Source organism: Lissotriton helveticus, chromosome 9 (genome assembly GCF_964261635.1).
Source record: "Lissotriton helveticus chromosome 9, aLisHel1.1, whole genome shotgun sequence".
Lineage (NCBI taxonomy): Eukaryota > Metazoa > Chordata > Amphibia > Caudata > Salamandridae > Lissotriton > Lissotriton helveticus.
In genome coordinates, this window is record NC_136070.1 from 908,699,412 (window position 1) to 908,727,353 (window position 27,942).

The 27,942-nt window shown below is 44.0% G+C and overlaps 1 protein-coding gene across 1 annotated transcript in view; it reads right to left on the reverse strand.

Moving 5' to 3' along the window:
- Positions 1–27,942, reverse strand: part of LOC144781982 (sodium/calcium exchanger 2-like) — a 1,191,301-nt gene that overhangs the window by 1,061,718 nt on the left and 101,641 nt on the right. The window contains exon 2 of the mRNA XM_078661082.1: positions 7,519–7,597. The gene's annotated coding sequence lies outside the window, so the exon portion shown is untranslated. The remainder of the gene's footprint in view (positions 1–7,518; positions 7,598–27,942) is intronic.

A 27,942-nucleotide genomic window follows, 5' to 3' on the forward strand; every position in this document is an offset into this window, starting at 1 on the left:
TTGGTCTTGATTCGAAAGTTTAAAGGTCTACTGCAAAAACACTCTGTTATTGCTGATAACAGCTGGTCCAATATTATTGATTAAAATGCTAAGTTTGTAAAATGTTTTATTATTATTATTATCAGTTTTTTCTGCCATGCTTTAACTTACAGTGCCATAAATGATTCAAATGTAGGAAAATATGTAAGAGCTTGCCGGAAAAAATGAGGCAACATTGAAAACTGAGGGAACTGAAGACAAGCCGTGCTATTGGTTCATAAGGTCAAACATGTATTTCTTCCTGCAATGTCTACTAACAGCCTCACTTTTCAAGGTGGGTATTACTCTGATGTCTCAAAAAGGTAGTGTTGTAAGTAAGGCACAACTTAGGTAACTTTTGATACCAGGAGAGACATTAAGAAATTACTAGATGTGAGCAGTATGTCAAATTAATTGTCTGTATCAACCTGAAGAAAGCCAACATTTAACTGGTTTTCATGTGTTCACACTACATTACTCCTACCTATAATCTATATGTTAGTTTTTAAGCAATATATGGAGACTTACATTTGTCAATTATCAGACATCAAAGTCATTTGAACGACTAAACACAGTATTTTTGTATTTTATTATTTTTTGGTTTTGTCCAATGGCACCAAACATTGTGCACATGACGGGCACTTGAGGATATAATGGTTACCAAACCAAAACTCCTTAAGCACCACCCTCACATCCCCTTGTGTATGACAGAGCATAAAGGGGTCTTGGGTGCCTCCTCAAGTGCCATTCTCAGTCTCTCCCACTTAAAGGGGGAAAATGTTAGGAGGGAATATCCGAATCTGCAGAATCGCATATCTTATCCATTAGTCCATAGTAGGCTCTTCATTGCCCCCAGACCTTATCCAGCTTCTTGGGGCAACCCCTACTCCAAATACCACCCTCTCCGCCTCTTTGCATCTGTTCCTGCCCTCTTGCCATATACTCTTTGTAGGAGTTTGTCTCCCGCCCCCACAGTTGTGCCAGGACAAACCCCAGCATGCAAGACAACACTTGTTTCCTGGGATATCCAAATCATTGGGAACACTCAGTATGACCAGATGGGGTGTCCTGGGGTGCCCATTTACATTACAGCATGCAATTCACTAATGATTTCCCACAGTATGCACAGATTTTGGGACAACCCCACAATACGGAACACAGTATTTATAACTTATTACAATGGCTGAACAAGGATTCCAGCATTTGAACTACGTAAAAGTGCAAAACCTGTTAAAGACTTTACAGTATACACCGATTATAATGCCCAATAAGTTCTATGCATTTCCTAATCAAGGTATTGAAACAACACGTGCAAAAATTCAACTCTTCTAGTATCAATTTCAGACGACAACGAGTAAAAGGGCAAAATGCATTGCAAAACTAGATGAAGGTACTGACGAGAACTGATTTTAGAAGTCACTTAATGCACAAAATGGCTGGCCAGGCCAAAGATCTAAACCATCGATTTTTCGCTCAGTTCCAATTCCAATTAGATTATGCTCAGTTCCAATTAGATTATGCCCTAAAAGCTAAATTAATATTATCTGGGGTCCGTGATCTGTGCGCTAGATGTGAGGATTAGCGCAGAACGGGGATTAACCAGTTGGCAGCATGTCATCGGTTGTCACAATATTTCAGTGAAATTCTGTAGGCCAACTCAGAAACAGTGAGATGCCTATTAGATGACTAGAGGCTGTTAGGGGTTCCACATACGCTTTCAAAATGTCAAACGAAGTACAAAAGATAATGGGAATTTTCTTAGCTTTCGTAAAGGAAAGTTCTGACAGTTAAGGACACAGAGGAGAAGATAACGTTTCTCTTCCTCTGTTCTTACTAACAACTATATCCAAAACCCAATCCTACTCACAACTCCTAGGTAATGAAACTATAAGCACATGACCCACTTCAACCAATGCGCCTTCCCTACTTTAGATAATAGTCGGAGTCCAATTAAAAAGGGGTTTTCTTTCTACCTAATATAAACTCCTGACTCCATCATCCTCGAAACAAGCAGAATCTCTTGCATCAAGCCTGGTAATTCTCAAAATCTGGCAAAACGAAAACTGTCATGAGACTCAGGGGCTTATTGTCAAGAAACGGCGTTAAGATTATCGCAGCTTTAGCGGCAGGAAACTGACGCTAAAGCAGCGATAATGGGATTGATAATATGCCCTTGTGAATTCCCATAGAAGCCCATGTTCTGGTGTGGACATGGGCTTCTATTGGAATTCTCTACGGCAGGGGTACTCATAGTACGGCCCGCGGGCCGCCAGCGGCCCGGCAAGCCTTCCTTGGCGGCCCGCGGACCTTGCAGACATCCTACCTGTGTTTTTTTTAAAGTGTGTCCGCAAACACTGCAGGTTGCAGCAGCGCTCTATGGGGGCTGGGCGATTCCTGCAAAGGTCAGAGTGGAGATGCAGGGGCGCTAAGAGGTGAAATACAACAAAGCCTCATTAACAAGTAAGTGGACCTGTGAAGTACTCTGGTGCGGCCGGGAAGCTGTCTCAGCCCTGGCTGACACACACGCACGCCAGGTGAGGTGACAGAGGGAGGGAGACAAAGGGAGAGGGTGGGGGAGAAAAGGAGGGAGGGAGAGGCAGACAGAGGGAGGGAGACAGGGGGTGACAGAGAGAGGGGGTCAGAGAGGGTGGGACACAGACAGAGGGAGACAGAAGGAGGGAGAGGGAGACAGAGGGAGGGGGAGACAGAGGGAGGCAGATAGAGGGTGGCAGGCAGAGGGAGACAGAGGAGACAGAGAGAGGAAGGAAGAGAGAGGGAGGGAGACAGACAGAGGGAGGAGGGTGACAGAGGGAGGGAGTCTGAGGGAGGGAGACAGACAGAGACATACAGAGGGAAGGAGACAGAGGGAGACAAAGGGAGACAGGGAGGGAGAGGGTGAGGAGGGAGGGAGACAGAGAGGGATACAGAGGGAGACAGAGAGACAGGGAGACAGAGAGGCAGGGAGACGGAGAGGCAGGGAGACAGGTGGAGGGAGACAGACGGAGGGAGACAGACGGAGAGGGAGGGAGAGGGAGACAGAGGGAGAGGGAGACAGAGGGAGAGGGAGGGAGAGGGAGAGGGAGGGAGAGGGAGACAGAGGGAGACAGTGGGAAAGGGAGACAGAGGGAGAGGGAGACAGAGGGGGACAGGGAGACAGAGGGAGAGGGAGACAGAGGAAGAGGGAGGGAGAAGAAGGGAGACAGAGGGAGAGGGAGACAGAGGGAGAGGGAGACAGAGGGGGACAGAGGGAGAGAGAGACTGAGGGAGAAGAAGGAGACAGAGGGAGAGGGAGACAGAGGGAGAGGGAGACAGAGGGAGGGGGAGACAGAGGGAGGGAGACAGAGTGAGGGAAACAGAGGGAGGGAGACAGAGGGAAGGAGGAGACAGACAGAGGGTGTCAGACAGAAGGAGGTTGAAAGAGGGTGACAGACAGAGGGAGGAGAACAGCAGAGGAAGGGAGGCAGAGGGAGGGAGACAGAGGGAGGGAGGGAGACAGTGAGAGGGAGACAGTGGAAGGGAGGGAGACAGTAGGAGGGAGGGAGACAATGGTAGGGAGGGAGAAAGAGGGAGGGAGGGAGGGAGAGAGACAGTGGGAGGGAGACAAACCGAGGGAGACAGACCAAGGGATGGGGAGACAGACAGACGAAGGGAGGGAGGGAGACAGACAGACGGAGGGAGGGAGACAGACAGAGGGAGGGAGACAGACAGAGGGAGGGAGGGAGGGAGGGAGACAGACAGAGGGAGGGAGGGAGGGAGACAGACAGAGGGAGGGAGGGAGACAGAGGGTGGGAAACAGAGGGAGGGAGACAGTGAGAGAGAGGCGAGGGAGACAGAGGGAGGGAGACAGAGGGAGGAAGACAGAGGGAGGGATACAGAGGGAGGGAGAAAGAGAGAGGGAGACAGATGGAGGGAGATACAGAGGGAGGGGGAGATGGAGGGAGGGAAACAGAGGGAGCGAGACAGAGGGAGAGAGAGGGAGGGAGAGGGAGGAGGATGACAGAGGGAGAGAGACAGAGGGAGGGAGACAGATGGAGGGAGACAGACAGAGGGAGGGAGAGAGAGAGAGAGAGAGAGAGAGAGAGAGAGAGAGAGAGTCAGATTGAGGGTGACAGAGGGTGAGAGAGAGAGGGAGTGAGACAGAGAGTGGGAGTGAGACAGAGAGAGGGAGACAGTCAGAGTGAGGGTGACAGAGGGTGAGAGAGAGACAGAGAGAGAGAGAGAGAGAGGTGTGTGTGTGTTGGGTCTGCTCGCTCAGTGGACGAAGGCGTCCGCTGCAGGGACCTGTGTTCAACCTCATGGTCACAGTTTTTTTGTTGCTCTAGACCCGCCCCCCTCCCCCACTGACCCTGCCCCCACCGGTAAATTTGGACCCCGAGAGAAAGTTTGCGAGTACCCATGCTCTACGGCATATTATCAAGCCCAGTAGGGAGAGGGAGACAGAGGGAGAGAGAGACTGAGACAGAGGGAGTCTGTTTCTACGCTTACATAATATATTTCTCTCAAAACCTGAGGGGTGAATTGTGGTCCACAATAATGTCCCCTTGCTGCTAGTTCTCATATCTTGTCCATCCTGAGAGCAGTGAATGGGGTGTGGAAGTACAGATTCTATTTGGGATCAGTCGATTGTCTGTACAATCCAATTGGCTGAGGTCCGATTTTGCCAGTTGTGAACAAAAGGTCTTGGTCTCACTCCTACCGTTACTGGGGAATATTTCGCATCTTGGTTAGGTCCTTGTTCCTTGAATCATCTTCTGAAGTCTCTCCCATGGCCTGTTATGTCATTTGCTGAGAACATATATTATAGCTTTATTGATACCTCTAGTACCCAGTGCTACATTTCCGGTCTTGAAATCCTTGAGGACAATATGGATAGTTACAGGCAGATGGGTGTTCTCTGTCCCAACTGGCCATGTCAAAAATATTGCAAAGAATAATTTTTTGCAGCACAAATTGGTCTTTGTCCGGTACAAACTTGCCCAGTTCCTTAAAAGATTGCCCCATTGTAGCATGAAGCGAGTATCTCAACACCTAGGTCTCCCATCTTGGGATTAACTTTGGCCAAGATGGACCTTCAGTGTTTCGAAGTGAAGTCACTTGGCCCAAAGGCAGTTCCTCACCTCTAATCTAACAAACAAGTGAGTTCATCATGATCAGTTCCTCCTTTCCATCGTTATCTTCTGGCATTTCCATCATCTCAACAGGTGTAGTGCCATCTTCCTCTTCCCCTTCATGCCATGTATCAAAATCTTATTCTGGGTTGATGGATCACGCTACTATTGGTTGGGCGTAGCTCCTCCATGTTATTCCAAAGCCTGCTCTCCTGCGCTCTCTTTGTCTGAACAGAATTCCTCTTCCTTCATTACGGACCTCCAGTCAGTGGCCTATACCCCCATCATATCCATATCTATTACACGTTTTGCGCAAGGGTGACTAGCTGGAGTCAGCACTCTTCATAAATGGCCTGCATAGATTTTGAGATGTGTCTCAGCTTGGGTTTGTGGATATGGGTGATTCCACCATCTGTTTCACCTAAAATCGGATTTAGGCTCATTCAAGTATGAGATTATTTAAGCTCCTATCCCAGAGGTGGGTGTTGATATGACCCCCATCCTCCCTCAAGAAGCAGCCACTTTTGCAGCTGTTTATTGGCAAGGTTGTGTGCAGCTGTAATGGCTTTTGCCACCCGCAATTCCCACAGATACACAAAGAACCTTTCTCGATTCTCCTTCATTGAGAAGGCTGTTTCTCCTCTACAATTAACGTGTCATCTCTGCTAAACTCACACAATCGTTAATTCATGTTTATTGTTTTTCAGACAATAAGGGTAAAATGTTACTGTCATTAAGGCATGTATTACTAAACAAAAAAATCTCTGTGCAACCAGGAGATGAATGAGCCAGTGCTCGATAGCAAGGAGGTGCATCATCCTAGGGGAAACAGTGTTTACAACGCTGTTAAAACAACGCAATGCTATTACAACGCGGTTGTGACACCGACTGCGTTGTTAGTACGCAATACCTTTACATTGCAAGCCACTACAATGACTTGCTGTAGGGGGCACAAAGGTATTGGATGTAAAATCCAACACCTTCCCTGCTGTTGCGCAAACTAGAGTAGGAATAGTAAATAATACTATTCCTAAGTCCAGCGCGCCCCCTACAGCAAGTCATTGGAATGACTTGTGATGTACAGGTATTGCGTTCTAACAATGTAGTCATTGTAACAACTGCGTTGTAATAGTACGCGATGTATTAGCATGAGTTGTAACATTCGATATTCCATTCTAGTCACTACGATAGCTACAGTCCATGCAGGTAACAGCGGTGGGGCCGGGTGGGATTTCGGGGGACAATGCAGAGGGAAAATTAAATAAATAATTAATTTTTCCTCTGCATCGTTCCTCGAAATGCCCCCCCCCCCCAAACCGGACCTACTGCCCCACCGCTGTTACCTGCACAGACCGCTGCTGCCTCTATGTGCATGGTCAGACAGGCCTATGGGGCAATCAGTTAGTGCTCAACAGGCTGGTCTGACAGGTCAGTGTGTGGGCCTATTTTTTGACTGCGGGCCTGTTGTATGGTCTGCTGGGCCCGGTTTTAGAGTTGATGTCCCTGATATTAAAAAGCATTGCCCGTAGCAATCTCACATTCATGCATTCTCTCATACCCTGTAAGATACTTAACTGCTTGTCTTTGCAAGTTCAAAACTATCCCAATTTGTGAATATTAGGTGTTTTTTTAGCTATCTCATTAACGAATGGCGACCACTTTTATTTTGGCGCTCGGGACTATTTTCTGTCCCAAACTGACCCTCACTGCGGGGAGCCAATACCTCCTTCTGCTGTCCTCCCAAATGTGCTGATGGCAATGAGTGGAAACCGCTTCAGCCCTCTTCTGCTCTGTGGCTGTACACAGCCTGAGGGAGCAGACCCTGCAGTGCCCACAGACATCACTTTTGCACTCCTGCACCCTGCCTCTCCTAGGGCACTCTGGCACACATCTACTGAGAGGGAGCCTACCCGGCACCCGACAGGTCATCACTCCATCCCTTTTAGCTGATGAACCCAGGCATCCCCACTGACTATGAGTGACTATGAGTGACCCCTGTCACTGTCGTGTTCTGCATGGGACCACGCCTGGCCGCACTCGACTTACCCAATCACGCACTGCAAGAGCAGTAGGAAGAATAAATGAAGGCAAATACCCCTTCAAGTACATTTTAAATATAATCAGACAAATGTAAACAGTCGGGGAAATCAGAATGACAAAAGATCCCCACAACAGAGAAGGGAATACACAGAATGGTATTAAACTGGTGCCTGCAACAAAGAAAGATACTATTTTCAGATGGATTCAGATATTGGTGGAGGGCTCAATCGTTAAAATATGGTTTGTGTTTGTGGTTTCATTATTTAGGAGGTGTGGGTAATGAAATGTTTTGGATAATGTTCAGATCAAGTTGCTGTCAGTAAGAATAAAGGAAATGAAATATAATTCTTACCTTTGGTCCTGACAGAATTTATCATTTGATTCTAGTGGCTATTTTGAAGACCGCAAACATGTGGCTTGGTGGTACCTAGCTGACAGAAGGAAGCACAGAAAGTGGAGTCCATTAACAGAACAACTCAGTAATTTAAATTGTCTTACTTTCAGAGTACAAGGTTGTGCAATACATATTAGAATTTCATATCAGGATTTCCACAAAAGACTAAAAGCACAAGTGAATGGCAAAACATGTATTTAAGAGATACAGAAAAAATAGCGCTTTGTGTTGTCAATTCAGCAAACATTGGATATTTACAATAGGATACTTTAAAAGCTTTCAATTTTATATTTACTGTAAAAAGAAAAAAGAACGGTATCTAATTCTGAATTTGTAAACTACCTAACCGTTATAAGGTGCATTTCCCATGCTGAAAAACCAACCCGGGCTAAATCCAGATATTCTAACATTTTACTTCGTGGTCGCCCCACTTTTTTGGCACAATCAAGATGCCAAATGCTAGTCGGCATTTACAAAGACACGTATAGGGCAAATTGCATTGCACCATATGACATTACACTGCATTTAGAAGGCGTTGTGTGGGTGGAGCTGCGGAGTTCCCATGTATTCATCCATTTATTTTGATTCAAACCCAGATTTACTCAAGGCAGTGAACCTGGGTTTGTGTCAACATGGTGCGCCTACCCAAGAGAGGCTTAACGAGGAGAAATATCTTAATTTTAATATCTTAGTTAACTTCCTCTTCCCATGTGAGCTACAGAAAGAGAAATATGCCTCTAAGGATTGTTTTTGTGCAGGAAAGTATTGCTTCTTGCACAAAACAATCCTGCCCGTGTTAAGGGCTCCTGTGCAAGGATACCTGAATTTGTGCTATACTGCTTGAAGTGTGCCAGCGCTAGGAGAAAGCAGATATGATCTTTCCCTTTCCTTCAACACTCTTCAGCAAGGCAACTGGTTAGTAAATCTGGCCCCAGGTACTTATATTTCGGTTTAACCCCTTGGCCACGGCGGTAATTCCACTGCGGTGCTGGGGGGGAGGAGGGTGTGCGCGGTGCCGCCATGCTCGTGACGGAACCACTCCATCACGAGCCACAGGCACGCTGTGCTCGTGACGGAGTGGTTCCGTCACGGCCCTGCCCGCTCAATAGAACACCCGCGCAGGCACGGAATTCCTGCAGCATGGGCGGGACGGCCGCACCGTGACGGAACCACTCCGTCACCAGCACAGTGTGTCCGTGGCTCGTGACGGAGTGGTTCCATCACGAGCACGGAAGAGGTTAATGTCACAATAATGAAGAGAAAAATATGGGACAGATTTACTAACCTTTCACGCAGTGTTACAAAGCAAGGCAATTTGCAGCACTGAACTGCATTTAAGGGAGAGAGCAATAATGAGCCACTCAAAGTGCTGGTGCACTTCAGACAGCCGAGAGCGAACGCTGGCACCCTTGCACCATTGTGCCAGGGTGCCTGCTTTGCAGGCAAGATTGTTTTTGTGCAGTGAGGAATACGACATGAGCAGGGATTTCTTCTTACTTAGATTTACGATTTTCTATGTAGATCGGCCCCCAAAACAGGAATTATTGATTCACAGATGAATTCTACGCTGGGGTTGGTTCTAACATTTGTAAACTGTTTGCCAACTTTTTGCATGTTATGTGCACAGCCATCTCTGGCGCTTTTAAGAGTGAGTGTGAAGCAATGAAAAGGAATATTTAACAAGCATTTACAATGCAACGGTTTCGCCTTTGGAAAAGTTTGAGCTATTGGCATTGTAAATGACAAAATTTGTATTTATGTGTTGGTTTTGAAAACAGATAAATAAATGGCATTGTCCTTTACATTGCCAATAGCTCTAACTTTTCCAAAGGCGAAACCGTTGCATTGTAAATGCTTGTTTTAATTTGCAGTACCACTGGAGTACTGCAATACCATCCGTTCAGATATCACTATGTTTTGCCCTTTAATTTAGCAAAAACAGATGAACAAATTTACAGCAAATAACATAAAGCACACTTTCGGAGTAAAGATCTAGCTTTCTGCCGTATTTGGTGTAATGCTGATAAGCCATGCTTTTCAGTATCACTTCCCAAATGTCCTTAGGGAAAGTGCATGGGAAAAAATGTGTTTTGGGACCTGCTCCTTTTCTTAGCCACCACTTGACAGATCACCCCTGACCTTTCCAGGAAAGAGCAGATGTGGATGAACATTTTTTGGGACCGTTTTGTAAAGTTTCTTCAGATGGCGCCAACGGTTTTAGCAAAATAAAACGTTCTACCTGTGGAAACTCCAACCTTACTGACTAGTCGGTCCTGATGGGGCGGATCCATGCCAGATTTTTTTGATTAACTACATTTATCTAAATGGGGAAGGATGAAGGAAAGAAAGAGAAAGAAAAAGACAGAGGACAGAGAAAAAGAAAGAAAGAAAGAAAGAAAGATTTGTTTAGTGAATGTATTAATTACAAGAGCCTTGCAGACAACTAAACCGGTCAGACAGTCCTAAGAGGATGTGGCACGGATTATCCAAATGCAAGTCTTCGACATCAAGGGTTTTTCAAAGGGAGTAATCAACACAAAACCCATGACTACTTAGGGCATCTTTAAAATTACTTTCAACAAACTATCCAATGGCAGGGTGAAATACCAAGCCTCCTTCGAAGGGACATTGGTTTTAAAATAGCTCTTTCTCCATAAAAAAAGTCGGTCCTACTGCCTTTGTTGTAGCATTTCATATTACTCAAATCAGACATGTGGGGGGGGCAATCATACATGAGGTATCTGACAAAACTTTTCCCCATAAATCAATCAGGTATACAGCCTTTAAAATTGACTTGTCACTCGAACTTCTGATCTGCTATAATGTGCATAAACCTATACTCAAGGCAACCACCAGCCATACAATCTTAAGATTGTAAATAACAATTCACCCTTGAAGGCCTATTGGCTTTATTATATGCTTTTCACAAAAAAATGAGATAGGCCTACTGGCTTTGTCGTCGTAACTTTTCATATTAAACAAATCAAACTCATGGCACTGGACGTTTCTTAATGAACCTATAAGGTCTGTCACCCTTATCATTCGCATGTCACCATACCCAACTCAAACCTATCGTATTGAGCATACACTTTCCACAAGGCAATCATCAAGTCAAGAAAATAACTAATATATACATGATTGCTGTTGGCAAAACAAACTACATTCGGCTTAAGAGGGGATTACCAAGGATTCTCGTACTGCAAATCTTTTAAGGGGATGGGGGTGATTTAACACCACCAAAATGCGTGCCTACTGCGGTAATCTGAGATTCTAATACTGGTTTCTAGGCTGTAACACAGTGTAATATTAATCTACCTCAAACTTTCTATGATTAGATAATATATAATTTTCACAATAATTCTTTTAGGCATACTCCTTTTGTCATAATTTTTCATAATAAACAGATCTGACCTGTGGCTTTGGTTTTTGGCTGGTCACCATTAGCAAATCAGTCTTGCTAAATTGATAATATATTTCTCTACAACACAAAAATGGCAATGCAAGAACTCTTTCAGTGGAAGAACACACTTTTTGCCTAATCAAATGCAATCAGTTGTGTTTCCTAATTTTCTGTTGATTACATATTGCAAGTGAATGCGCTATTCAAAGATTTGTATCTTTGACCTGTAACAACTCTGTGCAGATTTTCAAGAACCAAGCCACCGCATAATTTCTTCAATACTGAACCCATACACAGCAAAGGTACATTATTTGGTACACATCGGTCATTTAAACGCCTCTTCAGGCATGCAGTTTTGTAATTTATAAAGCTACTCTGCAGCTGCTCTGATGAGTTAAACTAGGACAGCTCTGGTTTTGTCCATCTCGGTTGTACATGGGGCACAAAGTGAAATTGACATTTAAGTCTGCTTATCATTCATCAAAATGTAAACAGGATTACAAAACTACTTCCGCTCAATGACCAGGACGATTCATTGGGTTCACTGAATGCAGCTGAAAATACTGTTGATACAAATGCGGAATCCGTTTATAAGCTATACATTAAAAAAACAATACCTTGAGCCTTATTCGGGCTGTTAACAATCATTAGTCCTCTCCAAGGCAGCCTCAGGTGAAAACATTTCCCAGCCATGCCATTTGCAGTCGTCATATTTGAAAATATGTTTCTTCCTCATCAGTAAACGTTACGAACAGGTTACCGTTTCAAGTACTTTATCCCACCTTCCCATGAGACTATTCTCGTGGCAAACAGATTCTTCTCCAAGGCCTTTGTCCAGGCAGCAGCAAAGAACCAGCGAACGCTCAATCCGTGTGTCATTGAAAGTATTTCTGTAAAACACTATTAGTGTTTCATTGCTTCACTTTTAAGCGCTTGGAAGCCTCCCAAATGTCGTGGATCACGGGTCTGAAAACTAAGCGAAACAGCCCTGCACGGCTTGTTCTGGAGCCTGCAGTCACCAGGTGCACAGTGGTGAAAGTCAGTGCGGAAAATCACCTCAGGGCTCAGGCAGCTGTGCACAAAGTCACGAGCACCGGCTTTAGCCAATCACCGACGATCATTAACTCTGCTTGGGGACAGCACGCGCACAGGCAAATGCAATATGATTGTAAAGCCCATTGTGTGAAATTATACGTAATTGTGTGAAATTTCAGGGAACTTCTTTGAAATGATGCCTATTTACATTATTTTTTTAATCAATGTTTTAATGGTATACGCTAGCGTGAGATGTGCCCTCGTATCTATTTTCGAAGACACATTTATTTCATGATAAAACAAGTCAGGTCCCGGGCCGGCAGCCAATCACAGCGCGGCCCGGGAATGACGTCAGGGGGGTGTCCCGGGCCGGCCAGCCAATCACAGCGCGGCCCGGGGATGACGTCAGGGGGGTGTCCCGGGCCGGCAGCCAATGACAGCGCGGCCCGGGACAAAGGGGCGGGGCTTAAAAAAAGCACCCGAAACGCCCCCGAATCGCGTTTTCAAGAGAAAGCGCGATTGACAGCCTCTGTCTCCCAATGGCTAGCCTCCATTTATGGAGCTAGCCAATGATAGACAGAGGCGGGTCATCACCCGACATAGAACTCAAGAGGTTTTGCTAGCGCATGCGTACTTCGTACGCATTGCTAGGCAAAACCTAAAAAGCACATCAATGTCAAAATTATGGGTTCGCTTCTGGCACAACTTATGTGATGAACTATACCCTGTCCATTAGTAAATCTGATGGAAATTCTGTTTGTTACTTGGATTCATAGTTAATATTAATATATATATATATAATATTCCACATTTGTATAAGCGCACAATCACCCGTTAGGGTCTCTAGGCGCTGGGGGCCGTTGGGAAGATTAAGCAAGCTATTGCCCAGAGTCGCATGGTGCTGGGCTAACCTGCCGCCGGAGCCGGGGATCGAACCCTGATCCCCAGATTCCAGCGTCAGTCGCCCTGGCCGCGGCGCCACACCTCTCCCATACCATAGTTGTGCCGTGGCACCTGATGAAAGGTCTGCCATTTAAGGACGCATGACCCATATGCCACTCCAAAACCTTTCCTACATCTCTTTAACTATATTCACAATTCATCTAAAGTGGGTTTTTTCTGATCCATAATACTGTGCAAATTTGGTGAAGTTCAATATGACTGCGCACAAAGTTTTCTAAAATACCAAAATAGTACTGCTGATTGTTGCTAGCAAATAGCTGTAACTCATAATTTAATTCTCTTTGATGAAATTACATGGCCTGCTCCATAATTTGTCTTTCTGGTTTTCATCAAGACATTTGTGTAAACCAAACCTGGACACATGCCAGAGGCCAACAAGAGGAGGCCGGCAGGAGCAGCATGCCACCAAGCAGAATTCCTTCTTGGATGTATCAGACCACGAGGGATGTATGACATTACAACGCATGCTTTTACATTGCATGCCTTTACAACGCAAGTATTACAACGCAGTCCATTACAACGCATAGTGCTTTGGGGTGCTGGATAGTGAATAGTTTAATTTACTATTCCAACTCCAGTCCCCGTGGACACTAGGGAAGGTTATTGGATAGTAAATTAACCTATTCCCTATCCTAGAGCGCCCCCCAGAGCAATGCGTTGTAATAGTTTGCGTTGTAATGGTTGCGTTGTAAAGGCTCTGCGATGTAAAAGTTGCGTTGTAAAGGTTGTTTACCGACCATGAGGGTGTGCCTCAAGTGGGCTGCGCATTTAAACACTGTCTCCAGAGATGCGCATAAGCAGCTTTGAATGTACACGAGGGATACACCTTTATTCGCCAACTCCTTCGTGAGACTAACCCTAAGTATCAGGAATAGATCCAGGTGCAATACATAGGGCCTGGTGTGGCCAGTACAGGTAAGAGTGGTAGGGCAGTGGGGCGAGGCGGGGGCAAGTTGGCAGACAACGGGATGGGGAAAATAAAATAAATAAATAAAACCACTTACCTTGCGTTCAACACATCGCCGACTAGACAATGCAGCAAGCGGAAGGTAAGTGGTTTTATTTATTTTATTTTCACTATCTCGTCGTCTGTCAATACTCACCCGCCCCACCACTCTTACCTCTACTAGCAGCGCCTGCATAGGGGTATGAATCGTATGGTAATCTGCAGTTTCAGTTTTTCTCCTGAAGTAGCCCTTGGATTGCTACCAGTTTCTGTCTTCAAAGAGAGTTATGCCTTGTCTAACCTAGTGAAGTGGAGAGAAAAAAGACTAAACAAAAAAATGGACAAACAGCTAGGGGTTGAGGAAACATTTCTCTGTATTTTCAATACTATAATTGCATACTGTGTCCACAAACCATTCCCTAAGATTTGTCTGCCAAGGTCTGGAGTATTTCCCCATGCGACGAAGTGAGCATGCTGATCATTTGCTTCCATGCTACTAACAGGCGCCACAGGGAATTCAAACACTTCTTTTTTCCAACAGGAAAACAAAGCTTTAACACAGTTTAAGGACATTCTATATGCATTCGATCTTTTTTCTACTGCCAAGCCAACACTTCTGCTGAGTTCCCGACCACTTTCTTGCCTTTCCCAGTTGCCATTTTTCTCCTGTGTCTACCTAGAATCTTGTTCACCCTGATCTGATAGAGAAAAGGTGTCCTACATTTGTCTGGATTAGAGGCAGTAAATGTATATGTTAGACCTCTCAGCTCTTGGCGTGGTTTCCCCTGTCTTTTTGCTTCTGACCTCCTGTTTTTGATCCTGTGCTGAAGTTCGTTTTTGCTGGTGTTAGGAGCTCTTGCAGGGCCGTTTCTAGGTGTTTTGCCGCCCTAGGCGAGAATTGAAAAATGCCGCCCCCTCCCTTTTACTACCATCACTCTCTCCCCCTGTTACCCAGGTCAGAAGAATTAATGCATTAGATATAAAAGAACTTGTATTCAACATTAAACAATAAAACACATCAAATATTAAATAACTAAATAAGCACTGTTCATGAGATTTTATTTAGTTTTTAAATTTCTCTCTTCTAACTTCAATGGTGTTTTCTAAGGCCATTGCACTCCATGCCACAACACTGGGCTCTATGTCAGTGCCACTCTAGTTTACTCTGAACCACACTACACCATCCTACTCTACGCCACTGTACTCTATGACACTCCACTATACTCTAAGCCATGCCACTCCACTCACTATATTCTGCTCCACTCCACGCCACTCTAGTCTACCGCATTTCACTCAACTCAACTCTATGCCACGCCACACCACTCGACTCTACTCTATGCCACGCCATTCTACATCACTCTACTCCACGTCATTCCACTCTACTCAACTCCACGCCACACCACTCTATGCCCCTCCTTTCCATTCCACTCTGCTGCACAACATGGCTAAAAGACACTGGCAAAGCCAATAGCTCTTGCGCAAGTGAAACCTATTGGCTTTGAAAATGCTTGTTTAGTTGAGAGGGCAAATATAAAAGGATTTCCCACCTCCCATTTATTTATGCTAGAAGTCATTTACATAATGCATATTGTTCCATTAGTCTGGCCCCAAGCGCAAAGTAACGCATTGCCAAAATACAAGTTGTTTGCTATGCGTAAAAAAATACAAAATAAGAGAACCTTGATAGTTCTAGCCTTCTACCAACCCACCAGCTAAGGATAGTCCAGTGGTTTCAACACCTGCTGCTAGGGCGCTTGCATAACTAGAATGTACTATCAATGGAATATTTAGGGTCTATTCAGACTATAAGCCGTTCTGGGAAGCTAACTTATGTAACACATAGCTGTGGTAATCAAAATAAAAACCCATTAGCCAGTGCGCTTCTAAACTGCAGGTCCTTGGCTGTAGGCACTTTATAATGACATTTTTCATTACAATCTTTCTCCCGGGGATTGGTGTTTCAATAATTTGTGCTTTACAGAAGTCTCCATCTGGGAGGTAGTATGGTGCGTGGCACGACGAGGGCTCTCCAGGGGCCTGGTGACAGAGGGCACGAGCGTGCGCACAGGGGCAGCGTCAGGGCACAGTTAGTGGGTTGTGGCACATGGATGGCCTATGCGGAGGGCTCTACGGGGGCCTGGTGGCAGAGGGCTCCTCATTACCTAGGCACATAGGGAAGAATTCCACAACCCAAGATCGTGTACTTGTACTATTATCTTGCTTGAACTACTTCAACACGTGTTGACTAAGTGATGGCATACTTTACAGTACCTTGTATTCTTTGCTGCCTTCCTCTTCAGATTCCCCAGTGTAACGTTTATGATTTTGGGGTTCCCAACACACTGGACACACACTTGTCTTCTTTATTTGACAGTGGCCACAAAAACTCATCTGCGACCTTGCCGAGGCCTCCATCCTGATCTGCCAAAAGGCCTGCACGACGGCTTAGAGCTCCTTGTTGGGCCTGCTCCTCTGGGTGAATCTGTGCTTGCACCTTGGGCACGAGATGGTTAAATCCTGCTGCTTCATGTAACGATTGAGGCATGAGAGGCAGAAGGTGTGGCTGCACTTTATGGTCACCAGATCTGTGAAGTACTCGGTCAAGCAAATGACGCAGGAAGCGTCGTCACCGAGAGCAGCTGCTGGGGCGTGGAAGTACCCAGTGCAGAGGAAGGCAGAGGGCTGCTGCACCCCGGGGGCTGCTGGTGTGCTATCGGCCATGGCGGCCTCTCCCAGCCCAGTGTGTAGACTATGATTTCCGCGCTCGGGCTTTCTCTGATTATTTGTGGAGATGAGTGTCCCTGTTGGGCAGGACACTTGTATGCGTGGGCCCTCGGAGGCAGCAACAAAACAAGCTGTACCCAAGTCCGTCAGGTTACATGGTGATCTGACCAGTGGAAAGGGTTTCTACAAGCATAATATGGTACAAAATTCGGGGACACAAGCTCAAGGGCCTGTGAGCAGAAGACCTGCATTATGCACAGGCAAACACAGGGGTAGCTTCAGGGCAAAGAAAGTAAATACTTATTAAGTGAATGTTTACCCTTTTTGCCGCCCTAGGCGGCTGCCTAGTGTTGCCTAATGGTAGAAACGGCCCTGAACTCTTGGCACTTTACCACTGCTGATTCATGCTAAAGAACAGGTGCTTTCTGTTTAAAACATGACGGTAATTGATTTATCCATGAGTGGCATATTTAATTTACCTGTAAGTTCCTAGTACAGTGAACCAGGAGTGCCCAGGGCCTGTAAATCAAATGCTACTGGTGGGCCTGCAGCACTGATTGAGTCACCCAGATAAGTAGCCTGGCAAACATGTCTCAGACTTGCCACTGCACTGTCTGTGAGTGCAGTTTAAACTGCCATTTCGACCTGGCAAGTGCACCCCCTTACCAGGCCCAAACTTTCCTTCTTAGTACATGTAAGGCACCCCTAAAGTAGGCCTAAGGCAGCAGTGTATCTAAAAGGTAGGGCATGTGCTTGTTTGTTTTACAAATCCCGATAGTTAAATACTGCTCATTTTGTTCTTCACTATATCAAGGACTATCTCTACCATATGGTAATATGGGTATTGCCTTGAAATATCTTTTAAGTGTAATTTCCCGTTGGGAGCAGATAGAGATTTGGAGTTTGGTGTCTCTGAACTCCCAATTTAAAATACATATTTTGGTGAAGTTGGATTTTATATTGTGTGTTTAAAAATGCCACATTTAGGCAGTGAGAACTATAGAAATGTATGAAGGGGGGCTGCACTCGAAGTATCCTAGCTTTATAGCTAGGATACTTCGAGTGCAGCCCCCCTTCATACATTTCTATAGTTCTCACTGCCACACGGGAGCTTGCACCGCCGCATAATGTCGTTCGAATCAATAGCTGGAATCACTGATAACAGAGCCAACATCAGAGGTTATTCTGCAGAAGAAGCTACACAAATTTACAAATTGATTAAGGAAACCAAAACCTTTGATACTCAAGGAGGATCTACTGCGCAGCAATTGAAACAACTTGAATACTTGGCACGACGTGAATTAAATCAACGTCTACACGCATCCACATTAATACAGTATCATCGTGTGAGACGAATTCCTAGGGGATTACGACTAGCAATTAGACCTATGCTATATAGACTAAACAACAACCCACAATTTATGGAAAAATGGTTTGAGATACTCAACAAATGTTCACTAGACTTAATACTGTTGCTGGTAGAAGAACTGGCCAAAACCATCCAAGATCTTGAAGAGGAGATTTTCAACGTCAAACAAGAATTGTCCAAGAGAATTGAGGAAGAACCATGGAGTAAATTTCTGGAGGAGCTTGAGATCAAACTTGATAAATATGGCAAGGAACTCCAAGAAACCAAATTGCGTAAATTCAAACGAGACACTATTGATTACAAGCTCAATGAAGCATACACCTGGGCTGAAATATATGCCAAAAGGCGCTATACAAGCAGGAAACAACACGCAGGATCATCAGAAGAAAGCGGAGTATCTGATAGTGATACCAGCGCCACCAGACAACCTATGAGTAAACAACAACAGTCCACATCTCAACAGCAAGACCAGGCATCTAAACAGCAGGATTTGTCGGGGACAACTATAGATTCGTCAGCTTCAACATCTGATTCTTTTTTAGACAAGGACAACGCACAACACAAGCCTCCAGATATACCACCAACCACGAGCGACAAAAGACGAGACGAGGACAGGAAAAGGAAAAAGCAAAGGAGGTAGAGAAGAAGAAACAAGGTCTAAGGAGTCAGACCAAAGCCTCGTAATAAACATTTCGAGTCATCAACTGACGAAATCTGAGGAACGTTTACTCAATAAAGGAACATCTTTTGTGCATACCTACCATACCAACCAACTTGAGACGGAAATAGCCCTCTTTAAATTTATGAGGGTATTAAGACTAAAGCATTTCTTTACTGTGCTCAACCCAATTGAAAATGAGGACAACACCTCCATTAAGTTTAAGCCTAAAAGCACTTTCATGGCCCCAGTCTCCCATAAAAGCCTCGATACATTTGAGTTACTCGTGAAGACGGATTTGAGTAAAATCCAATACAAGAGAAAGATCCACAATTTGACAAGAGCGGAATACAGCACGCTTCACGCACTCGCCAATAACAGGGAAATTACAATTCAAAAGGCTGATAAAGGTGGGAGCCTTGTAGTAATGAATCTGGATTTTTATGTGAAAAAAGGCTTTGAACATGTACAAGATACAAATACATATGCTAAACTGGACGAGGATCCAACAAACGCAATAGTCAAGAACCTGGATGTATTATTGGATAAATCAGAAGAATTAGGTTGGCTGAACACCACAACCAAGCGATACCTGAGGCAAATTTACCCAAGGAGACCAAGGATATATTTTTTGCCAAAAGTGCACAAAGACCTGAAAGATCCTCCATTTAGGCCGATAGTATCGGGATGCGCTTCCATCTTTGAAAACTTGGGCATCTTCATTGACGCACACATGCAATCCTTCATTAAAAAATGGCCAACTTACTTGGAAGACACCTCAGACTTCTTACGAAGTCTGTCAACTATCGACACGTCAGATGCAGTTAACTGGACTCTATGTACAATTGACGTAACTGCCCTCTACACGTCCATTCCCCACAAAGAGGGACTAGAAGCCATAGAGTGGGCCTTACTCTTAGAAGATAAGCCAGAGGAGCTAAAATGTCTAATACTACAGCTACTTGAGTTCTGTTTGACCAACAGCTATTTCTCATGGGAAAAGGAGTATTACATGCAGCTCACTGGGACAGCCATGGGCTTCCCAGGGGCCTGCGTGTACGCGAATATCTTCATGGCCAAATTCGAGTTAGACTATATTCTGGAAGATAGCACTTGGCAAGAAGGCCTCGTGTACTACAAGAGATATATTGATGATGTCTTCTTAATATGGAAACGACCAGTTGCGGATCTAATTCAAAACATCAAAAGCTTGAATCTTGCTAACCCGAGGATACAATTCACGCACAATATTAACCAAGAAGCCTTGCCTTTTCTGGATGTTTGGGTAGAACTTAGTGAAAATTCCATCAACACAACCCTCTACAAAAAGCCTACAGACAGAAACACTGCACTTCTGTATGGAAGCTTCCATCCTTCAAATCTTATCAACAATTTACCGGTCTCCCAATTCATGAGAATCAAGAGAATTGCTTCGGACAAAACTAGCTGTGATAAGCACATTGAGGCACAAAAGCAACGTTATCTGGATAGAGGTTATCCACGCAAACTGTTGGAAGCTCATGTAGATCACATCAAGGCTATCCCGAGGTCAGAACTTCTGGAAAAAAGACCCAAAACTGAGCATAAAAGAATGGTCTTCGTGTCGAAATATTCTACTGCTTCAAGAGACATAAAACGCATCATTCTAAAGAGGTGGGAGATTATACAAGTTGAGAAAGACTTCGGCAACTTATTCAGCGACAAACCTCTGTTTGCGTACAAGAGAGCGCAAAATCTTAAGGAACTACTGAATAAACCCAGACACAACATTGGTACTAACCAACAACCTGAAGAGTACAAAGGCACTACACGTTGCTATAATTGCAAAAATTGTAACAACATAATACCGGGTAACATTTTGCTACACCCGAGGACAGGCGAAAAGATTCAATTAAGGCACAGCACAACTTGCAATTCGGAGTTTGTAATATACTCAATCAAATGCCCATGTGGCCTCATATATGTTGGCAAGACAGAGCGCAAGTTGAAATTACGATTGTCTGAACACAAAAGTCGAATTAGAAATAAGAACTTGACATCGCCACTTGCAAAGCATTGGTGGGAAGCTGGACATACTATAGCACAGTTACGTTTTCAAGTAATTGAATTACTTCCACAACGGCTGGGTTTGGATAACTCTAAAATTCTACTGCAAAAAGAGGCTTTTTGGATCCGTAAATTACAGACATTGACCCCCTCGGGGCTCAATGACAAAATGGACATGGCATGTTTCTTATAATGACATAAGAGCTTGAATACATTTATGCCCTTAGGACACTCTTACACGTGGACGCACATTTAATACAATACACTTTTTTGTCAGATCTGATAGGAATGGTAAAGGTTTTTTTATACTGGTCCATTTTTTTACATTGGTCTATTTCAGATTTGATTGTTAGTATTCAACATGGTTCAGTATGTAAATAGGCAGAGTACACTCTGCAGGATTCTTTGATTGTTTGTATTGTTTATATGACATAACCCAGTATGTGAATAGGCAGAGTATGCCCTGTACTGTTTGAATCATTCTAAACTTCACCCTTTCATTATTTGCATCTTTTTTACATAACTTCATTATACACTATACTTCAGGCAGTTCAGACTTGCACACGCTAAAACACCACTTAGAAATGGCCGCCATTCTGTTTCTTTAGTCCTTCCATCATATCGAGGTCCCATGTTGACATCAAAAAGAGACTTAGCGTCAGCCCTCGCGTTATCCAAATCACGGAGACGCGAGCCCATCTTGATGAACACTCGGTTTAGCAGCCGGTAAGAAACCATAATCGGTCACCGTGATCCTTTTAAATGCAGTGTACGAACCCAGACTAAGGTTAACAACACGCATTCTTTTCTCCAGAACGGAGGTGTTTACTTTTGAAGTAAAGCGGGACCGGTCGCATTCTCCATCCCGCAGGTAAGCGCCCTTTGAAGGCGAAGCAAGTCAGTATTCTTCAGGCAATATTTCTAACTTCCACCCCCTAAATTCCCATGTCTTGCAGGCAACTTTGTCAAAACAGCGACTTACTGGGGTTTCAATTCACATACATCCCACAGGTAAACAGTATCTTCTATTTGAATGTTTACTCAAACCCTCACACAACTAAGCATGCCTTAAAGGTTCACTATATGTCCATTCACTTAAGAAACAGAACAGAGGCAGCACCAAGGATAAAGTAGCCAGGACCATGTAGTATCAAAAAATAAATTCTTTTATTTTCTCATTTATAGGACAGCCAACGCGTTTCGCTCCCCAACAGTGGGAGCTTCGTCAGGGCTGAAAACAACACAGAAATACACCAATATTAATAACACATACCAACATAAAATTTACAATAAACAAACAAGGTTTTTTAAAAAAATACACATTGCAGTTGTGTTTTGAACGAGACGAGATGGCCAAACTAAGAAGAAGGTCACAATAATAATCCTATATATATTTCTTGGGAAACATCTTGCATTTTAGATCCAAATGTCCAAACACAAAAGTCATACAACTAGATGGTTCATATAGGACATTGGTAACCAGAACCAGATGTGAAGAGTTATAAAAAAGAATTACATCAGATAACGCAGATACAAATAGCCATTGAATGAAACCCAAGTAGAAAATAAAAAGAAAGGAAGAAAGCAAGAGAAGGTGAAACAAAATAAAATAAAGTAAGAATAGCCATTGAGTGAAACCCAGGTGAGGACAGGGCAAGAGTAGACACTATACACAAGACGTTCTCACCAAGTGTGTTGGTCAGAACTTGAAGCAACGAGAAATAACATCAATGGAGTCGTCCGATCCAAACAGTACAGAAGCTGAAAATAGTGCAGAAGATCAATTAATATATGTGAAATGATCCAGAAGTCAAGCCCTAACAGGTTTTAAAAGGCATCAGAACTCCTTACCCTATGGCAAACTTTCGATATCCGAATAATGTTTCAGCCACGTCAAGGGTATATATTTAAAAGACACAATTCGTCCAAGAAGTTCCACTGAATCAAAAGAAGATAACGAGGATTTCAATCAATGCACGTCAAGAATTTAATATTAAAAAAGCTGGTTGCTGGTAAGCCATATTATATATTCGCTATGTCAAGGATATATACTTAGAAGACACAATTCGTCCAAGTAGTTCCACTAAACCAAAGGAAAATAAAGAGGATTTCAATCAATATACGTCAAATTTTAGTATTAAAAAGCTGGTTGTTGTTGAGCCATTTTGTACAGGCTAGTCACAAAGGACAATATTATCTATATGGACTTAACACGCGGCGATCGGCATTCCTACTCGAATCAATATTATAAAATTACTCACAAAATTAGTGTAAAATTTCTGGTATCCAAAGGAAAGTAAATGCGCAGACCATAATAAGCTGCCACCAAAGTTGCTGTAATGACAAATGAGAAAAAAAAAAAAAAAAAAAGGGGAGTACTGTATATACATACATTGTAAATCACGACCCCACACAGTAATATCATTTATCCAAAACAGTAAATCACATGAGAGCGTATCGACTGAAACCTAAAGGTCCTGCTGAAAAATAAAACGCTCACAATCCCAGCGTGTACAGACCCCAAGCGTTTCGTGACATTTTTAAAACATACCCAGGGGCTAAAGACAGGGGAGCACTATATATGCATCCATTGTAAATCACAACCCCACACAATAACATCATTTATCCAAAAACGTAAATCACATGAGGGCGTGTCTACTGGAACCTGAAGGTCCTGCTGTAACGTGAAGGCTCACAATCCCAGCATATGCAGACCCAAAGAGTTTCGTGACGATTTCCAACAAACCCAGGGGCTAAGGGATACCGGAACGTTTTACCCCGACACCCAAGAAGAAAATAAAAGCGGGTGCATGGGAGACACACTGAAAGTTAGTAAAACGCTGCTGCTCCGGTGTCTACTTTTCAAACAATACAAGAGGCGGTAGCGTTCAGAGCCCACCCCCCTTAAAACCAAGTGATTAAAACCGGTAACTCGGCATATGCCAAAGTTGATAAGTAGCAAATTAACCAAAGTGTGGCGCAAACTCACCTGAAGAGCCCCTTATCAGAGCGGTGTCCCCATGACGGATTCTATCGGCAGTGACCCGCCCGGTCTGGTGCGCTTTTAAACGCCCCGCGTATCAGTCACATGGTGTACAATAACATACACCTGTGTTTGTGCAGTTAACACGAGAATCACGTAGCTTCAACTGGGGACGCAAAAATAAAGAAGGGACTACACAGAGTCCCAATAGGACGGCCATAATGGACTGACCTCAGAATACCAACAGCCTTTAGTAAAAGCACTGGGAATTCTCGTGACTGCAACCTGGGACGTGGAAATAAAGAAGGGACTACACCGAGTCCCAATCGAGAGGCCATATTGAACTGACCTCAAAATGCAAACAGTCTTTACCAAAAGCACTGGAAATTCACCAGAAACGCGATTGGCCATAAGAACTAACTGGTCAAATGTGTATATAGAAAAATGCATCTATATGTATATTCCAATTAAGGATTCCTGAAATTAAAAAAACAAAAAACGCCGCGCTCTACCATAGGAAATGCCGAACCAAAAACCTGGATAGAAATTCACATCCACATATATATTCTAATGACGGATGTCCCTCCAGGGCTTTTGAGAAGTAAAGAAAACGGATGATATGAGATTAAGGCAAAAAGTGAAAGATAAATAGACAAATCAAAAACAAGTCCCCATTCAAAACATAAAACATCCCACCTAACTGTGAATCAAATGGGAGACAAAACCCAATGGCATTCAGTATACCAAGTGAGAGCAACACGATTCACAGCGTGTGAATACCATCTCTATATAAACATACAAAAATACAGTCAACAACACAGCAACATAAAGTAAGGTCAGAATCACATTTAGCAAATGACATAAATAAAAATTACTATTAATCATACTGGGATATCATCATTTCTTCTCTGCCTAAGCCAAGATACACAATAGGAGGCAATCATATCCTTTATACCCCAACCATGGTGATGCAAAAATCAAACATCAGTGTGAGCACCAGATAAAGGGATTAGTCACTCCAGACACAATGAGCCAAAGAATTGACACTACAGAGGTGGCTCAATATTACATTATAAAAAGTAATGCATCTCATTGTCCGAGTTATGTCCCTGGTTGATAGCTCTAAGGCGACATATCCACTTGGCTTCCTCTCTCCTTAGCGTAAGCTCCCTATTCCCACCTCTTTTATTAGGCGGAATGTGCTGAATTGCGTGGAACCAGAATGTATTGTCATTGGCATGTTCCAAATTGTAATGCTCCATTTTCGGATGCCTACTGTCCCTATTTATAATCGCCCTGCGATGTTCTTGGATTCTCATTTTGAGTGGCCGTATACTGCTGCCTACATATATACGACCGCAGGGACATCCTAGGACATAAATAGTGTGAGTGGTGTTACAATTACAAAAATGGGTAATCCTGAATTGACGATCATTATTGTATGAGAAGGTGGTGGTCTTATTTTTACCCATCTCACAAACATTACAGGTTCCACATACAAAGAAGCCTGGGGGCTTTGGAGCTAGCCAATTTTTGTTGTTAGGGGGAGTGGTCACATAACTTGGACATAGTTCTCTACGTAGGGAAATGCCTCTCCTATATGTAATGGAAGGTTTATCACCTACATGCGTTTTTAGGCCCTCTATTCCAGTCAATAGATGCCAATTTCTCCTGAATATGTTAAAGATCTTGTCGCTGTGTGATGTATATTGGGTGATAAATCTGACTCTGCTTGTTTCCTTGTCTATTCTAGCTTTTTCATTCTTACTGGACAGGGTGGATTCCCTATCTACCGTCTCAATTCTACATACAGCTCTGTCCACAGTTTGTTGGTCGTATCCTCGCTTTAAAAATCTCTGTCTGGTCACATTTACATTCTCCCTGAATGTGTCTTCTTCACTGCAAGTTCTACGAACTCTAACAAGTTCGCCAAATGGAATGTTTCTGATCACCGAACTGGCATGCGCACTACTGGCGTGTAGGACAGAATTACATGAGGTTTCCTTTCGATATAACTTGCTTTGAACACGACCATTCTGTACATAAAAAGTGATGTCCAGAAAATTGATGCTGTTCCTACTATGTGACATGGTGAACTTTACATTGTACGGGTTGTCATTGAGATATGCAAAGTAGCTAGCAAGTTCCTCATCAGTTCCGGACCACAAGCATATCACATCATCGATGTACCTCCCCCAGAACACGATGTTGTTGGTCCAAGGGGAGGCACATCGGGCCCAGGCATGCTCCTTCTCATACCACCCCATAAAGAGGCAGGCATAAGAAGGAGCAAACCTGGAACCCATCGCGGTACCACTGATCTGTTGGTGCCAGCGATCATCAAAGAGGAAGTAGTTGTTAAGCAAGATAAGATCTATCATCTGCATAACCATTTCATTTTGAGAATAGAGCTGGGCATCAGAGGTCCAATACTTATAGTCCTTTCTGCCTTTGAAATAGGCAAACTTCAAAGAAAAATCTTGGTAATGCACAAGACCCTACCTTTCCCTGATCTGGCTCCAGACACACTCTTGCCGGGTAGAGACAGCTTTGTGTGAGGACAGGAACAGCCCTATTCAGGTGTCAGTGACAACTCCTCCCACCACTCTAGCTCAGGAAGGACCATCAGCCTGGTGCTGGCTCATCATCATATAGAAGGCACACCTCAGTTCCCTTAGTGTGACTGTGTAGAGTGAATGCACAACAACCCAACTGTCAGCCAATCCAGACGTGTATTCTGCAGACAGGCAGAGGCACAGAATGGTTAAGCAAAAACATGCCCACTGCGTAAATGTGGCGTTTTTAAAAACACAATTTAAAATCCAACTTTACCAAAAGATGTATTTTAAATTGGGAGTTCAGAGACACCAAACTCCAAATCTCTATCTGCTCCCAACGGGAAATTACACTTAAAGGATATTTTAAGGCAACCCCCATGTTACCATATGGGAGAGATAGTCCTTGATAAAGTGAAGAACAAAATTAGCAGTATTTCACTATCGGGATATGTAAAACACACAAGCACATGCCCTACCTTTTAAATGCACTGCACCCTGCCCATGGGGCTGCCTTGGGCCTACCTTAGGGGTGCCTTACATGTACTAAGAAGGAAGGTTTGGGCCTGGTAATGGGGTGCACTTGCCAGGCTGAAATGGCAGTTTAAACTGCACTCACAGACAGTGCAGTGGCAAGTCTGAGACATGTTTGCCAGGCTACTTATCTGGGTGACTCAATCAGTGCTGCAGGCCCACCAGTAGCATTTGATTTACAGGCTCTGGGCACTCCTGGTTCACTGTACCAGGGACTTACAGGTAAATCAAATATGCCAATCATGGATAAATCAATTACTGTCATGTTTTAAACAGAAAGCACTTGTTCTTTAGCGCGGATGAGCAGTGGTAAAGTGATGGTTCCTTGCTGGCAAGGGAGATGGTACGTTGGTTCCCTACTGCTAGGCAGGGGAGGTGATGCATTGATTCCTTACTAGCAGGGGAGGTGATGCTACAGTTCCTTACTGGCAGGGAAGGTAATGCGTTGGTTCCTTACAGGCAGGGGAGGTGATGCATCCGTTTACAGACACGCTTTCTCAGTTCCTTACTATGGTACAGTGTCAATGAAGAATCTGGCCCAGGGACAATGCGTTGAAAATCCAGACATGCTGAGTTGATACGCAGTAGTGAAGCAGGTGCTGTGTTGATTCCACAGCCGCAAAGCAAGTGCTGTGTTGGAACTGGAGCGGCTGTCATGGATGTCAGTGACACGGTCATCGAAATTTACGCTGCAGTGATTTTTCTGATGCACTGCATTGGCAAGCAATGGCCTGTGATGAAAGCCGTGGTCAATGCATCCAGCGGGAACCACACTTGGGTTCAGGCGGTGGAGATACATTGATCTTTTACAGTGATGCATCAATAAAACAGGCGCTGGGAGTTGATATGTAGATTTTCTCCTTAAGATCACCAGGCACCACTTGACAAATCAAGACTCTCAGCAGAAGAGCACAGGCACTGGCAGGTGAAGTCTCTGATAGCGCATCACTTTGCTTTTCAGGCACCTCACCTCGCCTACGTCTTGCCTCGTCTTTGATTTGTGACTCATCTAAGGTACTTTGTTCTAAAACGAATCCATCCATTGATTTCTATGGACTAAACTTACTTAAACTTTGAAAAGTGATATTTAGACTTTTGTATGTTGGATTTTTGTCGTTTTGGTCTTGGTTTATTCAGATAGATATTGGCTATTTTTCTAAACTGGTGTG